Source organism: Monodelphis domestica, chromosome 2 (genome assembly GCF_027887165.1).
Source record: "Monodelphis domestica isolate mMonDom1 chromosome 2, mMonDom1.pri, whole genome shotgun sequence".
In the NCBI taxonomy this organism is placed as follows: Eukaryota; Metazoa; Chordata; class Mammalia; order Didelphimorphia; family Didelphidae; genus Monodelphis; species Monodelphis domestica.
In genome coordinates this window covers 28,707,540-28,725,812 of record NC_077228.1, presented here as the reverse complement: position 1 = coordinate 28,725,812, position 18,273 = coordinate 28,707,540, and the positions used below count along the sequence as shown (strand labels likewise).

Genomic DNA, 18,273 nt, shown 5'->3' with positions numbered 1-18,273 from the left:
CTGTGATTGGTAGACGTGAAAATTTAGGGGAGGTGACACAAGAGAAATTTCTCTTTAAAAGGGGCTGTCTGAACCAGTTCAAGGTAGTTCAATTTAATTTAGCTTTGGTAGCTGAATTGGAGGTCAGGAGTCAGAGGAGGCTGCTGGGTCTCTGAACACTAGAGTTTTGCTTGGAAAGATCTTGTGGTGAGTGATTAAAGACTGATTTAGTTTCTCTCTTAAAGAGAAAGGCCTAGCCTTTTCCTACTATTTCCTCTTACTCTGTCTCTTTCCCTTTCCTTAAATCTTTCATTTATACTAATTAAAATCTCCATAAAACCCAGCTGACTTGGGTATTTCATATTTGGGAATTTTCCCATGGCGACCACTTATTTTTTATATAAAATCAAGATGCTAAAAATTATCTTTACAGTTTTGGCAATTCAAAGTCTTGAAACCCATATTTTCGCGGTCACACTCTCCTTCTTCAGTTTTCCTGATCTGTCACCTTGTGAGTGAGATATTTTATGTTTTCTTCTATTTTGTCAATCTTTTGACTTTGCTTTATTAATTCTTGCTGTTTTGCAAGATCATTGGTTTCCAGTTGCTCAATTCTGGTCCTTAGGACCTAGTTTTCTGCTTTAACCTTTTGATTTTCTGCTATAATTTTTTGGTTTTGTGCTATCATTTTTTAAATTTTCTTTTCCCCTTATCTTGCCAGAAGGCTTCCATCGTTTTGATGAGCTCCAATTTAAATTCTTCCAGAGCTTGTGGACAATTTCCATTTTTTAGAAGGTTTTGTTTTTGTTTGAATTTCCTCCTGTATATCCTTTGTGGCCCGGGTTTTTCCTCCATAAAAATTTTTGAGGGTCACTGCCTTTTTCTTGGAAGGAGTTTGGGGCTCCTATGCCCAATAAGCCATCACTGTGGAAGATTTACCTTCCCTTTTTAGTCAGAAATCCGAATGAGCTGGGCAGGTTCTCTGTGTGTGGAATTAAGGATCAAGGATTTTGCCTGAGGCAAGCTCTCAAATCTCCACAGCTGCGGGGGGGCTCGCCCATGGTCTGTGTTCCCCCGCCCACCAGGGTTTCCAGTGTAACTGCTCTCAGGGGTAGGTCCTTGCTGGTCTTAGTCAGCTCCCAAGATCTAGAGGTGCCCCTTGCTCACTCCAGAGGTGCCCCTCACTCACTCGCTGATTCTGGCCCATGCTGGCTTTGAGCGCCCAAGGTCTGTGCTCCCCCGCCTGTCCTCCAGGGTTTCAGGTGTAACTGGTCTCAGCTCCAGAGGTGCCCCTTACTCACTCGCTGATTCTGGCACGCACTGGCTCTGACTCTGGCTCTGTAGGTGGGGTAGGGGAGGGTAGATCAGCTCACGTTTGGGTGGGAGCTTTTTTACCCCCTTATAGTGTGGAAATGCCCAAATCCCATGTACCTTTAATGCTGCATCCTACTGTAGAGTCCTTTTGTTCCTATGAGAATGGTTTTTTGGGTCTATTGAGGTAGTCTATATTGGTGGGTCTGAGGAGAGGAAGCGCCCCGCGTCTAGACTGCCGCCATGCTTACCTGGAAGTCCACTGACCCTTCATTTAGCAAGGGCACAAGACAGCAGGGGCTTCCCCCTAGCCTCACCTCCTGTTATTCCCCACGTTCACCTGTCAGAGACTTGGAGCTCCCTGAGGACCCTTCTGAGAGGACAAGATCCGGCATCACAGGGGATGAGCAGGCACAGATCAGATGTGACTCACAGCACTGGAGAGCGGTCTGTGTCCATGAGGTCTTGAAACCACTGCCCTGTGGGGCTGGGGGTCAGAAGAGCTGCGTCTGAGTCTGGGCTCCACAGACACAAGAATTGTGAGACTTTGGCCCAGTCACAGAAACTGTCTCTGGAGCAGGTCTTTCTCTCTATTGTTCTCCAACCCCCCCCACCCCCCCCGAAGACATTTTGTGTACAGACTCCAGTCTCCCATCTGGCTCAAACACAGCCCCTCAGGCACAGCAGGGGTGCAGCCCTTAAGGGTCTCACTAAGGGCCTGAGCCCTGGGGTCCCATGCAGCAAATCTGGAGGCAAGCCTACAGCTGAGCCTCCTCCTCATTTAGTTTGTGACTGTTTGGGCAGAGGCTCCCCACACCTAAAAGGATTCTGGAGTCAGAGCCTGCCTCTGGCACCTACCAGAGGGGTGACCATGGCCACAGTGCTTACCCACCTTTGCCTCAGTTTCCTCATCTGCAAAGTAGGTTAAAATAGCACCCGCGTCCCAGTACTCTTAAATAAAATACGTCACAGCCCTTTCTAACTTTACTGCCATGTATCCATTTTAAGTAGTGTTGTTTTCTACACTGCAAGCATTCACTTGTGTTTCATGAGATTCCTGGGCATCAAACGAATGAACATCGTCAAGATTTCCCAGCCTGCAGGGCTTCGTCAGGGTGAGCTCTGCTAAATGGGGCCGCTCAGCGGCATCTTCCCTGACTACTTCCTCGGCCGCTGAGATGCCAGTCACGCAGGGACAGGGCCGGGGGGGATGCTCAGAGCAGCCCAGGACAGCCGGGGGATGGGCTGAATTATGAAGCAGAGGGCTGGGGAAGCCTGAGGGGGAGGGCAACCCTGAAGCTGGGCAGGCGGGGGAGGCTTCCGGGAGCAATGGAGCGAGTTGGGAAAGCCTCTTCAGGAGGCAGAGGCACGTACAGTGTGCCCAGCACCCACCATCACAACAATAACACCCTGAAGACCCGTCTGAGGTGATCGAAAACAGGATCTTTCCACAGCCTGAGATGGCTCCCGTCACTGGAACGGCCCAGCAAGGCCTGGGGAATTTAGCCCTGATGATGCCACAGATGGGGCTACCCTGATGGAGGGAAGAAAAAGCTGGGGGAAGACAAGATGGCCCTCTGGGAATGCTGATGGAGGTCAACTTGAAGGGAAGACAGAGAAGTGTCTCTCCTTTGGGTTCTGGCTCCACAGGCGGGCAAGATGCCTTGGGATAACTGGCAGTGCCAACCCCCCCTCTGGAAGTGCTCTGGGGCCAGTGAGGTGACCCTTGAAGCTGGTCCAGCAGGACCATGCGTGAAATGGGCTAAAGACACGTCTTTGCAGCGTGCTCTCCTCACAGGGTTAGAAACCAAGGCTTCAGGCTCTCCCAATAGGGCCCTCTTTAGCCTTCAGCCCAGAGAACACAAGTTAAGGTACGGAAAGCAGGAACGATTCACATCTGAAGAGGGAAAGGACCCCGAGGTGCCCGAACATCTTCTCTCAATGGAAACTGCAGAAGCACAAATCCATGCCCAAAGAAGCAGAGCCTCCTTTGGGTGATCGCCCTCCACGGACCCTGACGGCGGCAACCCAGGGCCCTAGGAGGGTCCTAGGAGGGTCCTAGGAGGGTCCTAGACAGGGCCTTGGAGGGTCCTAGGAGGGCCCTAGACAGGGCCTTGGAGGGTCCTAGACAGGGCCTTGGAGGGTCCTAGGAGGGCCCTAGGCGGGCCCTAGGCGGGTCCTAGGCGGGTCCTAGGCGGGTCCTAGGCGGGTCCTAGGAGGGTCCTAGACAGGGCCTTGGAGGGTCCTAGGAGGGCCCTAGGCGGGCCCTAGGTGGGTCCTAGGTGGGCCCTAGGCGGGTCCTAGGAGGGTCCTAGGAGGGTCCTAGGAGGGTCCTAGACAGGGCCTTGGAGGGCCCTAGGCGGGCCCTAGGAGGGCCCTAGGCGGGCCCTAGGCGGGCCCTAGGAGGGTCCTAGACAGGGCCTTGGAGGGCCCTAGGCGGGCCCTAGGCGGGTCCTAGGAGACCCTTTTGAAAAGGAGACGGGCATCCCCTGTGTGGAATTCTACGAAGTCCTCCTTGTGTCTGACAGCCTGGATTCAACCGTAAGATTCCCGACACCAAAACAGTCACTCCTAAAGGCGCCTTCTTTTAACAGCTGAAGGAAGCCACTCTTCCTCCTTCCCCGGTATTTGACTGATAGCATAAAAACACTCCAGGACCTGCACACGGACTCTGACAGAGGCGGGGAAGGAAAGGCAGGCTAATAAGTCAGGTTGCTACGGCCGCCGCGCAGCCAGAGCACCTGGCTGGGACGGACACGTTCCAGGCCTGCGGTCCCGGGCAAGGACTCTCCGCCCCAGGTTCCTGCTAGTTCCAGGGCGAGGCCCGGACAAGAGGCCCTCTAAGGGGCCCTTCAGCTCCAAAGCGAGGACGCTGTGACCTTCAGAAAGCACGTTCAAGATGGGCCACAAGACCTATGAAATCCTAAACCCTCCTGATTAGCGCCTGAATGAAAACATCCACAGGACACGATAGGATAGTCGGTCAGCAAGTCCCGAATAAGGGGCCCGAAGGCAGAAGGAGTCCCTGCTCCGCACATAGCATACAGCACTGGCAGCCAGGAGGAGCCCTGAAAGGCTCCTGCAGAAGGCAGGATGTGAGCTGGGACCTTAGGGAAGCCAGGGCGCAGAGGCGAGGAGGCACGGGGGATAGGCAGAGAAAAAAGGGCACGGGTGGGGAATGGAGGGCAGCTTTGAGGAATTGCTAATAATCCAGAGAAGCCACATCACAGAATGTGGAGAAGAGGGGCACAGGAGGAGACTGGAAAGGTAGAGAGGTAAATACTAAACAGGCTCTTATAATGCCTGCAGATATCTGGAGACAATGGGGAGCCACGACGGCTCACTGAGCAGAGGAGAGGGGTGACGTGGTCAGCCCTAGACGTTACCAAGTCACGCTGGTAGCTGATGCCAAGATGAATTGCCGTGCGGAGAGATCGAGGCAGGAATGCCATTGGAAGGCTACTGGAGACGGAACAAAGGAGAAATGATGAGGGCATGCGCTAGGCAGTCAAAGGAGGGTCAGGAACAAAGTAAGCAATTCACCAGGAATCAAAAACTTTACGTGAGGAATTTGAGCCCCAAAGAAAGCAGAGGAGACGGAGAGTCTCTGCAGGGGGATGTGGGAAACTTCTGCCGTCCATATGGTCACCCGAAGTCCGACCCATTGAAAAAAGCACATGAGATCAAACTTGACACAGAAAGTTCACGTGTCATTAAGATCCTGAAAGATAGCAAGGACGGAGGAACATCTAAAGCCCTCGCTTCCCTACAGGATCAGAAAGCAGAAGGACTCGACACAGTCCTAATAGCTGCCTCAAAGAAGCCCAAGAGGCGCACGAATGACTAGTGAACCATTGTGCCAGCTCCCTTTCAGGCACAAGCTGGATCCCACCTTTCTTAACAGAAGGCATCATGCATCTCCAAGCCAAAGATAAGAACACAGCAGAACCTCCAAATATAGGCCAATTACGTATATCTATATCTATCTACACACACACACACACACACACACGTGCTTTCACAAAGGTTTCACATCTTGGATCATAAAACAATCTATAAATGCTTGAAAGAAAATACAGTGGCCAAATAACACAGAAGGGTGCGCATCGGCCCAGGCACACAAGGGATGCATGGATTCAGTCCCTGTGGAGCAAGCTACCTGAAAGCACCGCAACAGCCAAGTTGCCTTTCTTGACTACTGAGACCTTGTGACTCCATCCTCTTTAAGGCCTTATTTGAGCACTACAAATATCTACAGTTTTCTTCGCTGAGTAGTGTATTTATTGAGCATGACTTCCAGCGCTCCACAGAGTATCTCTCCTCTTCCTGTTTGCCTCTGGAGGCCATTTGTGTGCACCCTTTCTGTCTCTCATCCTTTCCATTAACATAAAGGAATTTCTAGGAAATAGAAGGCTGGCCAAAGCTACCAATGATGTATTTAAGAATATAAGCTGGCATCCCTAAAACCAACCATTTAAAAGTTAACATTGGGACAAGAAAAACTAAAGGAGCCGTCTGCAATCCCTTTGATGCAAGGCATTGTCCCCCAAAGAAGCCACTCCTTCTGAGTGGTTTCTGAGGAAGGCCAGACTCCTCATTGGCATGAAGCACATGCAGCATGCAAGTCCCACCACAGACAAGAAATTGTCTGGTAATAGGGGCAGCATAGGACATAGACCGCGACAGGTGCCTCAGCCCAGCTTTAGATGCTGTACATCTGATGTCATAGGACCAGAATAAGTACTCTGATAACAGGAGAGTATGGAAGTCTGCATGGAAAACTGTTCAGTTTGAAACATGCTGCAATACAATAATGTCAAGGACACTTGCTATAAAAGGTGGTATTTTTTAGGAAGACAGTTCAAGCCATCACAGGTCTTCCTAGCATTAAATTCGTGATCATTTCTCCCAGACAGATGAATGTAGCTTCCAAGTTAGAGGGAGATGAACCAAAGCATTTTATTAATAACTTGATGTTCATGGTAAGCATCATTCTATTTGACTCTACTGAAAATCACAGCTCCTTCTCTTCAAATCTTTCTACAAGGAGATAAAAGAATGTCAACAGTATTATGAAGTTCTTAACACACATACCCCCCCCCCAAAGATAGAGACTGAAGGCTTCAAGCTTGAATACAGAGGTCACTTTGTCCTTCTAAATGCAAACCCCATCAAGGGGAAGGTTACAGCAAAGTAGGGTAAGAGCCTCTCAGGAATCCTGAAAGCAAAGTTGAATTAGAAAACCATATTTAACCCGTTGACATCTGTTCCATACCAAACCTGATGGCCACTTTCAGAACTAGGAAACGAACTATAACATATTTGGAAAATATCCCAACAAAATCTCATATAACGTGAATGAAGCACATATAAGGAAAATTCAGAAATGAATCCCCCTCACCTAAAAGCAGGAAGAGGCCTGATAAATATTCTTCGAAAACATGAAAAACAGATCAGAAACCAACAGAAATGATTCTGACCTCAGCAAACATCACTTCCCTAGAAAAGGGTACAGCCTGAAAACAGGCTTATGCTATCGGATTTTCAATGGAACCATGGGTGATTTATCCCTAGATGGAATCTTTGAAACAGCTGTAATCCAAGAGTAGAATCAAAAGGCCCCCTACAGGTGATATCATCATGAACTCAACAGTGGATCCACAAAGGGTCAAATAAGTGGCTGACTTGTGGATTCATCTGCAAGAAGCCAAAGAGTTTGAGATGAGAACTCAAGAGCAGAATTCAGCTCACTATCATGAGAAATTACAAAAAGGTTATCCTTAAGGGACTGCAACATAATGATTAACAAAGTTCAGGCAAGAAAATAGTACAAACAAACATAAGTCTGACTCTTGGTTTAAAAAAATTAGCATCTATCAAATACCTGGCAAGACATGTCCTGGTAGATTGAATTATAACTAAGAAACTTCACTGTTCTTCCTGCCTGATAGATGAGCAATGCTCTTACTACAAATACAGATCTCAAAATTGTCCTGGAGAACTCAACTGATAAACTGTGCAGTGACTAGATTATTACCCCAAACCAAACTGTTGCCCACAATTCCCTGGGCATAACACTGATCTACAAAAATATAAGAATGCCTTAAGGAAATGTCACCACACCAAATACTCTATCCCCAAGCTACACAGATGAAAAGATTTCAAGATATAGAGATGTAACAGAAGAGATCAAAATCCTGAGGGAGCAGGACAACATACATATTCTCCCCATTATCCTGTCTGCTCCTAGAGTCATAATGAGGAAGCTCTCGGGGACCCTACAAAGGATGAGCTTGAATCTTAATATTTTAATTCAAGTATGATGAGCAGGTTTTTTTTAATCTGCTACTGCAACAGTTAACAGAACAGTATACATAAAAGAACAAAAGCAAGACAGCAATTTGTCTCCATATTGTTCTATATGCACTCTGTCCAAGAAGAAGAAAAGATAATAATAATTACTCTAATGACCCATTTTTACAGGGCTTTCAGATTTCTAAGCAACCCTGTAAAGAAGTAAGGAGTACCAGGACTGTTTGCATTCCATAGATGAGGAAACTGAGGCTCAGGAACATTAAGTGACTTTCCAAGGTCTGCTGACCACATCAGGGCCAAGGCCAGGATTAGTCACAAACTTATAGATTAGAGCTAGAAAGATCTTAAAGCGTATCCAGATCAATATTTATTAAACATCAAAAACATTTATTAAGCACTTCATCTATACTCTATGAAGGGATGAGAAGAGCTGGGATAAGGCCACTAGTAGAAGGAACTCCCTCCCCATCAGTGGGTCAGCATCTTGACTGCCCCTAGAGTCTTAGAGAGCAGCTGAGAGTTCTGTTATTGAGGATCACACACCCAGAATTAGTCAGAGGGAGGACTTGAATTCAGGTTATTCTGGTTTGGAGCCACCTCTCAATGCACTTGACATGCTGCCTCTCTAGTGCTAGGAAATGGGGGGAAACAACTCCTGCCTTCAAATAGTTTACCGAATAAAAGACTCACAGCACTTCAGGGTTAGAAAAGATGTCACTGTCCATCTTGTCCAAATCATACCTGAACAAGCCCTCCCCAATATAACACCCTCAACAAGTGATTGCTTAGCCTCTGCTGGATGATCTCCATCAATGGGGAGCTCACTACCCTTCAAGGCAGCCCATTCCACTTAGAGCCTGCTTCTACTGCATTTCCTATGAGAAAAAGCAACCTAATAGATGGCAGGACAGTCACACTGGGTTCTGGTGTGTTGGGTTCAATTCTGGATGAGGGGGCCATTGGCCATCCCTCGTGTGTTTGGGGAAGGGTGGCCCAAACAAGGAAAGGAGACCACAGTCCTGAGCCACGCGTCTTCAAGAATGAGATGAGCTCTCAGAAGGTTGGGCAGCTTGCTTTGTCTTAGCAGAGGCAGAAGTGGTGGCTTAAAGGTGCTGAGAGGCAGGTTAATAACTGATGCAAGGACAAGCTTCCAAAGAATTAGGATGATCCTGGGCTGGGATGGGCTGCTAGCTCTGGGAACAACAAACAGGCTCCTACTTCTCTGGAGATCTCTGAGCAGAAGAGAGATGGCCACCTCTCAGCCATGACACAGAAGGGCTTCTCGGTTAGACCGGCATCCACTAGAGGCCACTGAGGCCCTCACCAATTCTGAGATTCTGTGCACCTAGGACCAGAGCTGTGCAATGAAAAAGACGTGGATTCAGGGATGGGATCCTAGCTTCAAGTCCTGATGACAGCCCTTGTCTGTGTGATCTTGGGAAAGGTATTCTCTGCTCTGGGTCATAGAATAATAGAATTTCAGAGCTAGAAAACCTCTCAAAGGCCAGCTGGTCCAATGCGAGGCTCAGTCAGAACTTGCTTTACCACCTATCCAAAGAATGGTCCTTAGGGCTCTGATCAAAGAATCCCCTCCAGTGAAGGGAAACTCACTGGCTTCCATGGCAAGACAGTGTGCTACTCTGTCAACAAGGAAATGGATTTATTTCACCCCTTCCTGATCTGACTTCTCTGATCTCATGACCTATTCTTGGATGAGGCCTCTTGCCCTGAAGGCTTATTTACCCTTTAGAAGAGCCTTTATCACAAGGCCTCCCTGGAGAATGGCTGACAGTGAACAGAACTGGACAAAGCCAAAAGAACTCGTGCTGAGGCGGAACTGGAAAGCTTCACCCCAACTGATAGATGTCTTGTTCTGACGGGAAGCAACCCTCCCCCTGGCCACCCTTGCCCCGTGGGAACTGTCCTCTGGGGGACGTGCTCACTGGGCTGTTCTAGAGTCACCCCACCCAGAAGCAGGGGGAGGATGGTCAGTTAAAGGAAGCCCCCCCAAATGAAGTCAGCCCCATCTTAGATGAACTCAGCCTAAACGCTGGCATAAAACATTAAGGGGAAGCATGCATTAGGACGACATTTGCATTTTTATGAAGTATGAATCACCAAGACATAATACATGCAGCTGAGTTTCCGTGAACTCCCATGGTTTCCATGGTGATGCCGAGAGGGAGTTTTCACAGGATGTAAGCTATGGATTTTTTTTTAATGCAGTTTAAATAAAATTACAAACAGCAAGGCCTCCTTCCATTTATTCTGAAATGAGAGAAAGCCACTGCAAATAAAAATCACCTAAACACTGAGGCAGAACAAGGGAAAGGAAAAATGGGAATTGGAGATTACTGGTACATACATATTGACTGACTTCTCCAAGCTGCACGACCCTGGACAGGACTGCGTCTCTGAGCCTCAGTTACCTCTTCTGTAAAAACGGAGATAACTATCCTTCCGTGCAGTATCTTAAAGGGCTGCTATGAAGGGGAGGGGGGAGGGGGAAAGAGAAGAGAGCAAGCACTCAGCAAGCCCCACTGTGTGCCAGGCCCAGGGCCATGGAAACCTTTGAAAGACGGAGCTGTTTTTAGCTAGCCCTAATGAAGCACATGATGAACTTGGTTCCCTGATATTCCCAGTCTTGTCAAAGGGTCGCCCACCAGCTAGCGTGAATGCAAACATCCTCATTGTCAGAGACCAAAAGGCCCCCCTTCTTCTGGACCAGCTTTCTAATCCGTGTGCTGCTGGACCAAGCAATTAGGGAAGCTCTTCATCATGTCTCTGCTCATTACAGGGATCAGTGACGAGTCCCCCACAAAGGCTCCCTCCGGGGCAGGAGCAGAAGAGCAGCTCCCCTCCCGGATTCCGCTTCTCAGAAAAGTTCACCGAGGCCCTAATGAGCAATTGGGGACGGAGGTTTCTAGGCTACAAGAATCCTGTGGTGGCCAGCAAGGCAGAAAGCTAAGCGGGAATCAATAGCAGCCTGTGACTCCCTCCACGCGCAGTAGCTGCTAGGTCAGGGGATTCATGAAAAATTCATGGCGGAGGTGGCCGAGTCATCGCGATCCCTCGAGCAATCGAAGGCACTTTATGGATTTCGCAGGGATAACGGCCGCTTGTCTTCATCTCTGTGCCTTAGCTGCGCCGATCCGAGTTCTGACAGCGACGGAGGATGCTCTGATCCGTATCTGGGGCTGCCTCCCCAGCACGAGTCCCCGGAGGAGGGAGGGACCAGCCTGGGGCCCCCGAGGGGGGGGGACGGGAGCACCCATTCCACTCCGGAGGATCCAGGACCAGAGCACACAGAGCTGCCAGGAACCCTGGAGAGCTTTACAACTGTTCTATCGCTCGATCCGTACAGCGTGGCAGGTGGAACTGTGGGTGCTAGCATGACCTCCATTTAGCCGCTAAGGACACTCGAGTCAATAAAGGTGAAGTGACTTGTCCAGTCACCCAGCTAGACATGTCTGAGGCTGGATTTGAACTCAGGCCTTGCTGACAGGCCTGGCACTCTGTACACCGTGGCACCTCCTACCCACTGTTAAAGCAAGACGTCCACGGACTGCCTAGACAGGCACATCCCAACTATAACACTGCCAGCAAGGGTTGGTGCAACCATTTCCTTCAGATTTCTCCTGCTGGGGGTGGAAGACGGCCTCCCCCAAAGCTGACCCCTTTTTAAAAATTCTAATCAACAGGAACTTTGTTCTGCCATCAGCAATACCTGGGCCTCTCGGCACCTTTGAAGGTGGGCAGAACGAGTCTCGGCTCGGTCCAGCGGGCAAGCCCTAGGCTCCTGGCAGGCAGGGCGCTCGTCTCCAGCCCCCTGATGTTGTCCCTAACACGGGAAGCCCAGGCACGGCGTTCCCAGGGTTGGACCGAGGCACTAAAGCAGCAGGACTCTGGCCTCTTTCAGACTGACACAGAGTCCTGGGTCTGTCGTCGGGGCCCCTGGCTGACGCAGAGTAAGTTCTTGGTCCATGGAAACCTCGAGGTATTTCTCACGGAAGCCCTCGTTGAGTCAGAGCTCCCCATGTTAGTCCGAGGGCTTTGCACGCATCTCCACTTCTCCTCAGTATCTGCGATTATCTGCCGCGAGGGACACCGACTGTCATTAACATGCGGGCAGCACGTCGCTGGCGCCTTCAGCGTCCCGAGCCAAAGACAAATCCCCCCGCCAAGTTCGCCTTGGCCCGTGGCCTGCTCTCCCCCTGGTCAGGCCACGGCATGTGGCAAGCCCGAGCTGCCACTGGCGGCAACGTGCCACGCTGAAGTCCATCCGAGCTCGGAGATTTCCCGGGTCTTCTTGTCTGGTCCTCCCCCCCCCCCCAAAGGCGCAAGCAATCAGTCTGCCACAGGGCGGAGCCTTGGAGGAGCGGGGAGAGACCGCCATTCTCGTGCCAAATCCTCCACCATCCTTTGAGTAGTAAAGTCTAGGCTGTGCCCGGCCCCGAGGCCAAGCCCGCGTGCCTCACCCTTTGGAAGCAGGATTTGGAGCTCCGGCCCCGACACCAGCGTCCTTCCCCGGCCTTTTCAAGCTCCACATCATTTGCCACTTTGTTCTAAATCTTAGGTTGAAGTTCCAGTCAGGCTTCAACTTGTCTTCACCAAGCAACTTCACAGAGATTTACGCCCACTTATTCCAGACAAACTGATGACTTCCCATTCCGTGGACACGTTATTCTATCTCCTGCTTCTGCCACTTGGAACCACAGGCCAGAACGCGGTCCAGGAAGATTCTTCTTCCTCCCTCTGCCTCCCAGAACCCACAATCCCCTTCGAGGCTTGCCTTGAGGAGTAGCCCTAGCCTCGCTTTCCAGGTCCCAGAGTTCCCCCCACAAACCAAGTGAGTTTGTGTGCATTGTCTGTCCTCACGTTGTAGTCTCCAGTAGAACGTAAGTTCCTCAAGGATATGGACAGTTCCGAACTTATCTTTGAGTCTCTACTGCCTAGTTCCTGGCACAAAGTGGGTGCTTTAAAATGTGTGTTGAACTGATTTGAGGGCAGCTAAGTACTTTCTTAATATTTCTTAGCTCATCTTAGTTTTTAACACTATAGTTGACATTTCCTCCCTAGGCCAAAGATTATTACTAGGCAAAGGGAAAAAAAAGGTTTTGAGTAGCTTTTTCTTTTTCTCCAACCTCCAGTCAACTCTAAATAGGACTAAAAGAAACCCAGAATCTCAGAGGAGCTGGAAGGAAGCCCAGATGCCAAATCGTCTAAACCATCCCTGTATAAGAATCTCCTTCCAATGGCCAGGAAAGTGGTCACCCAACCTTAGCGGAGCAAGTTCCAGAGACAGATATCTCTCCATCTCCTGGGCAGCAAGCACGTTTAAAGAGCTCAAATTACTAGGAAGTTTGTTCTTTATCTTGATCCTACCTACCTCTGCAGCTCCCTGCCCCTGCCAAGGAGAACGAGTGCCAACCATTTTCCATGATAGGCTTTGAGATGGAAAGCCAACTCTACCCACTAAATCTTCTTTCCTCCCATCTAGACATCCCTACTTCCTTGAACTGATCCTCATGGAGTAGAGCCCCAAGCTGGGAACCATTTGGGGCTCTCTGCTGCCTATTCCCCGGGTTCTTAATGCTGTTACTAAAATGTGGCTCCCCCAAAACAATGTCATCTTCTAAAGTTGAGGTCTAGCCAGGGCAGTGGATGACACTGTCATCTCCTGTGAATCTTAGCATCCATCTTATTCATATTAGCTTCAGTGGGGCCATGTCTCCCCTCAATTTGTATTCTGATGGATTTTCTGAAGTGCAATGTAGGAACCGACACAGAGCCTCATTAGGCCCCAGCTTTTTAGACTTGGTTCAGTGTTGGAGCAGCCAAGATTGTTCTGAATCGTACCTCTGTCACACAATGTCGTAGCCACTCTTTCAGGTCCAATCTTTCTGCATCATTTCAACATTCTATGCTCAAGAAAACGATGATTCCAGAATTCTGGAATTAGAAGTAAAATAATCTCACTTAAGATATTGTGGGAGGAATGCTCAAAAAGCATTTCAGAAATGGAAGTCCTTATTTTAATACAGAAGTATGAGTTGCTGCTGACACACATTAGCAGTACGACTAGAACAGAAAAGGCCTTCCCTAAATTCCTGGAGGGACTTGATGGCACCAAGAGGACCAAACTCGGGTCCCTTGACCAGCTTCGTCCAGTGACTTCCAGGCAGCCACTCGGCCTCTCTCCAATCCTCGGTCCCTCCATGTCACAGACAGATGCCTTTGTCTCCTCCTTCCCAGGGAGCAGGCTGATGCCACAACGTTGCCTCCCCTTCCTGGCAAGCTAATATCCTCCTGCCTTTATGGTCGTGGGAGTAATTCAGATGCCGAGGCAGGAAGAGATTCTTTAGGGAAACAATAGCACAAGCCACAGTACCCAAAGCTCCGAGAGGCTCTGGGCAAAACGCAGGAAGCCGAGACCCCATTTCAAAGGGTCACAGATTCGCCCCACCTGCACCACCGAAGTGCTGAGTGATTGGCTGGTGCAGCATCTGATCCGAAGGATTATTTAAAGATGAAACGGCTGCCAAAGAGACCCTGACAGCTCTTCATTATAACACAGCACTGGAGAATTCAATCAAATACCAGGCTTGTACAAAGTGTTTTCTCCAATTGTATAATGGACTGGGGCTTGTACGCGGAGGAAGAGCCGACGCAGAACGGATGCCTGGGTACCACCCGATCGCAGAGGGTCAACGCTCAGGAGGCCACTGGGGAACAGAAGAGAGGACAGGAAACAGGAGGGCACTTAGAATGCAGAGAGCACGGGGTCAAGGCTAGGGGGGCCTGAGAACAGGGGGTGTCAGAGCAGAGAGAAGCCCAGAAAATGAAGAAGAGAGGAGAGCAGGGCTGGAGGGGGCCTGAGAACAGGGGGTGTCAGAGCAGAGAGAAGCCCAGAAAATGAAGAAGAGAGGAGAGCAGAGCTGGAGGGGGCCTGAGAACAGGGGGTGTCAGAGCTGGGAGAGGCCCAAGAGAGGGAGGAGGGGCCTTAGAATTGGGGGTGACAGAGCCAGGAGGAGCCTCAGAAAAGAGGGCGTCAGGGCTGGCAAACAGGGATTATGGAATCCACGCCTTGTATTTTATATATGTGCCAGGCACTGCGCTAAGCCAAAAGGATTTTTAAAAAGACCAAAACCGTCTTTGTTCTTGAGAAAACAACGCAGTTCCACAGGGCTGAACAAGACACAAGGGCGAGATCCACCAAAGACCGTGAGCACGCTATGGAGAGCAACGTTCGCGGTTTTCAAGCCCGGGCTCGGATGCTGCCTCCTGCAGAGTCACGGACGCGGGGGCGGAGGGCCCGGACCGGCCCTCCACCACCCTCACCACGGAACGCGGCCCGTCAACTGGAAGAACGGAGAGTGCTTCTCCGAGGCAAACTGGCTAGTCGTGGAGATCATTCTGGGGAAGAGACACCAAGCGCCAGGCTAGGGCCACGAGACGGGACCATTCAAAGAGGAAGAAATGTGGAAACTTGCCAAGAAGCACTGGCCAGCGTCGGTCTCAGCACACCAGGAAGAGGATCAGGCCTTAGATCACTTGGGGTCCCATCCATCCCTGCTGACTTCCTCTGGGCTCTGGTTCCCTCAAAAGCCGATGGGGAGCCGGCCTTGATGACCCTTGAGCTCCTTCCCAGCTCTCAGTCTGCGCTCCTTTGACCCTTGTAAAGGCATTCCCACGGGCCGTAGACACCGGGAGGGCCACATCTGCATGGTGGGTAGCCAAGGCTAAAAACACCCTTTGGAGGAAATGTCCAAGGTGGCCATTGTCCATCTGTGTCCCTGTTGCCCCGGGTGCCCTCCTCTGGACACCCTCCGATGGATCAGCGTCCATCCTAAAATGGAGCACCCCAACAACAGACCCAAGAGCATGCGTGAGACAGAACGGAGCGTGCTATTCTCGGGGTGCTCCCCCAAGGGCTAGTTTCTTGGCTTTCGTTGTCTGAGGACTCCAGGACAAGCTCGGGAGGGAGACTGATGAGGGACGGAGAGGGCAGCGCACAGCTCAGCGCAGCTCGGCTTCTCCCTGACCTCCCTGAATTGGGCGGGGAGCCCAGGGGCTGTGATGTGCAGGTCCAGGCCCGGGCCGGGGCCTGGCGGGGAGGCAGGAGCCGGTCAGTGGCTGAAGTGCTCTTTCAGGAAGGGCACACACAGCCGCCCCTTTCACTCCACCTTCCTGGTCCAGGGAGCCGGTGGGGCGGCGCCGGCATGTTCATCTCCCACAGCCACAACACGGGGGATCTGATGAGAGCAGAGACGAGGAAGGGCTGCCTGGAAGTACAGAACCCGACAGCCTGATTCAGGAAGCTACAGCCGCAGGACACGGATGCGAGGACTAAGACGGGCCAAAGGCAGGCACGCTCCGGTGGATCAGGACGTGCCTGGCCTCGAGTCAGGTCGGAGACAGAACGGTGGCTCTGGAGGGCCGGACTTAACGGCAACGTCCCGAGTGACTCATCCACCTGCGCCTCCGTTTTGGTCGTCTTCCCCTTACTGGGCTGCTATGAGAAAGAAACAATGCACGTCAGTTCTTCTCATTTGCCGTTTTTGAGTCATTTTCAGTCACGTCTGACTCTTCAGCAGCCCATTCGGAGTTTTCTCGGGACAGACTCTGGCGAGGTTGGCCGTTGCCTGCGTCTCCCTCCACAGATGAGGAAGCCGGACCGACGGCTCACCCAGCCAGTCTGGGGCTCGCCTGGAGCTCATGAATACATCTCCCCGGTGCCACCGCGCCAGCCATTACTAATGACTATTTAGATCCATCGGGGGCGGCATCGTGCCAGGCCCTGGAGGGCGGCTGCCCTCGTGGAGCGCCCCCTCGGCTCCCCTCGTGTCACGGACGAGAACACGGAAACCAGGAGGGCGCGGGGACTTCCCCAGGACACAACTACAAAGCGCAAAGCTGTCCTTCCAGGGGGTTTGAGGCCGCGAGAAGGGAGGACGGCCGTCGCTGGCCCTCCGTTTCCCAAGCTGGTGGTCCTGCACGAGCTCCAATGTCCAAAGCTGACACAGTACGTCTTCCCACCAGCCCTGGGAGCAGTCCGCACGCACCGCCCAGAGCAGACGGATGGCTGCCCCTGCCACGTCCTGGCACAGTCCTGGAGCCTCGTCTGGCTACAAAGGGCAGCGACTCCCTCTCACATCCTGCTCGTCCCTCACGAGCCTCCAGGGAGGAAGCGGAAGCTCAGCTCTGCAGAGCCACGTTCTTAATGGACTCTGAGCTCCCTAAGACCTGCGCTGGGACAGGAGTCGAGCTCCTGGGCCTGCCCATGGGGACCTCACGCCTGCACACGTTCAGGAAATTTCCCAAAGCCCTCCCGGGAGCGTCTACTGGCCTCTCACGGTCTTCTTCAATAACCCCACGAGCAGCCCCATGTCGGCCGATAACTGCCTGCCTCCCTCTCAGAGCAAGCAAACCTCAGCCGCCCCTACAGAGAGGTGGAAGGAGAGCGGGCTGGGCCAGGAAGCTCTGCATGCTCAGCAGGGATTCTGCTCTTCCCAGTCAGTCAAAGGGGCCGCCGGCCTGGAGTTAATGACTGACGCCATGTTACCTCCGGAACGCCCTCCCGCCCTTGGCTTCATCAAGGACAATAGGTCATAGCCAAAAAGCGCCCCCTGTTGGTTCACAGATCACAGAGGCAGCTTTCCGTTGGGAGGAGAGCAGGATTCAGTTCAAAACAGTGGTCGCCAAAGAATCGTGAAGGCAGCTGGGATGGCACAATGGACAGAGCACCAGGCTCGGAGCCAGAAAGGCCGCAGTTCAAATCTGGCTTCAGACACGTATTCACTGTGTGACCCTGAGCAAGTCACTTGACAACTCTCTGCCTCAGTCTACTCATCTGTAAAAAGGGACTAATAACAGCGCTTACATGCTAGGATGTTGTGAGGATCAAATGAAATAATAACTGTGAAGTGCTTAGCATAGGACCTGGCACATAGCACTATATAAATGTAAGTTGTTGCTGTTGCTGTTGCTGTTGTTGTTGCTGCTGCTGCTGCTGTTGTTGATGTTGTTGTTGTTGTTGTTGCTGTTGTTGTTGCTGCTGCTGCTGCTGCTGTTGTTGTTGCTGTTGTTGTTGTTGCTGTTGCCATCAAGATCATCATCATCATGTGAACTAAATTAAAGAAGCAGCTTTCTGTAGAGGTGGATCTCTAGACTCAAAATGGGCACCATCATTCATTGGAAAGGGATAAACACCCTCCCCAACCTTCAGAGCTGGGAGAATTTAGAACAATGAACGTCAGAAACAGAGCCCTATCCTTGGAAGAGGACCTAAGAAACAGGCTTACGACCTGGACCCCTCCTGTCTCTATTGTCTTCTGACACTTTACCCCACATCCTCTGTAATGTCACTAGTCTTCTGACAGTTCTTATTTTTTAAAAATACATCCCAGAGTCTGTCTCCATATTCTTGAGCATTTTCACTGGATGTCACCCATACCTAGAATGCTCCCCTCCTCATCTCTGCTTCCTGGCTTTCTTCAAGACCCAGCAAAAGTCCTCTCTTCTACTGGAAGCTCTTCCTAATCCCCCTTAATTTTAGTATTTTCCCTTTGTCATTTATCTCCAATTTATCCTGCACAGACCTTGTCTGTACATTTTTTTTGAACCCTCATCTTCCATCTTAGAATCAATACCATGTATTGGTTCCAA

At 50.9% G+C, this 18,273-nt stretch overlaps 1 protein-coding gene across 1 annotated transcript in view; it reads right to left on the bottom strand.

Annotated features, from left to right (window-relative positions):
- The window catches only part of AGBL4 (AGBL carboxypeptidase 4), an 867,059-nt gene that overhangs the window by 594,194 nt on the left and 254,592 nt on the right, over positions 1 to 18,273 (bottom strand).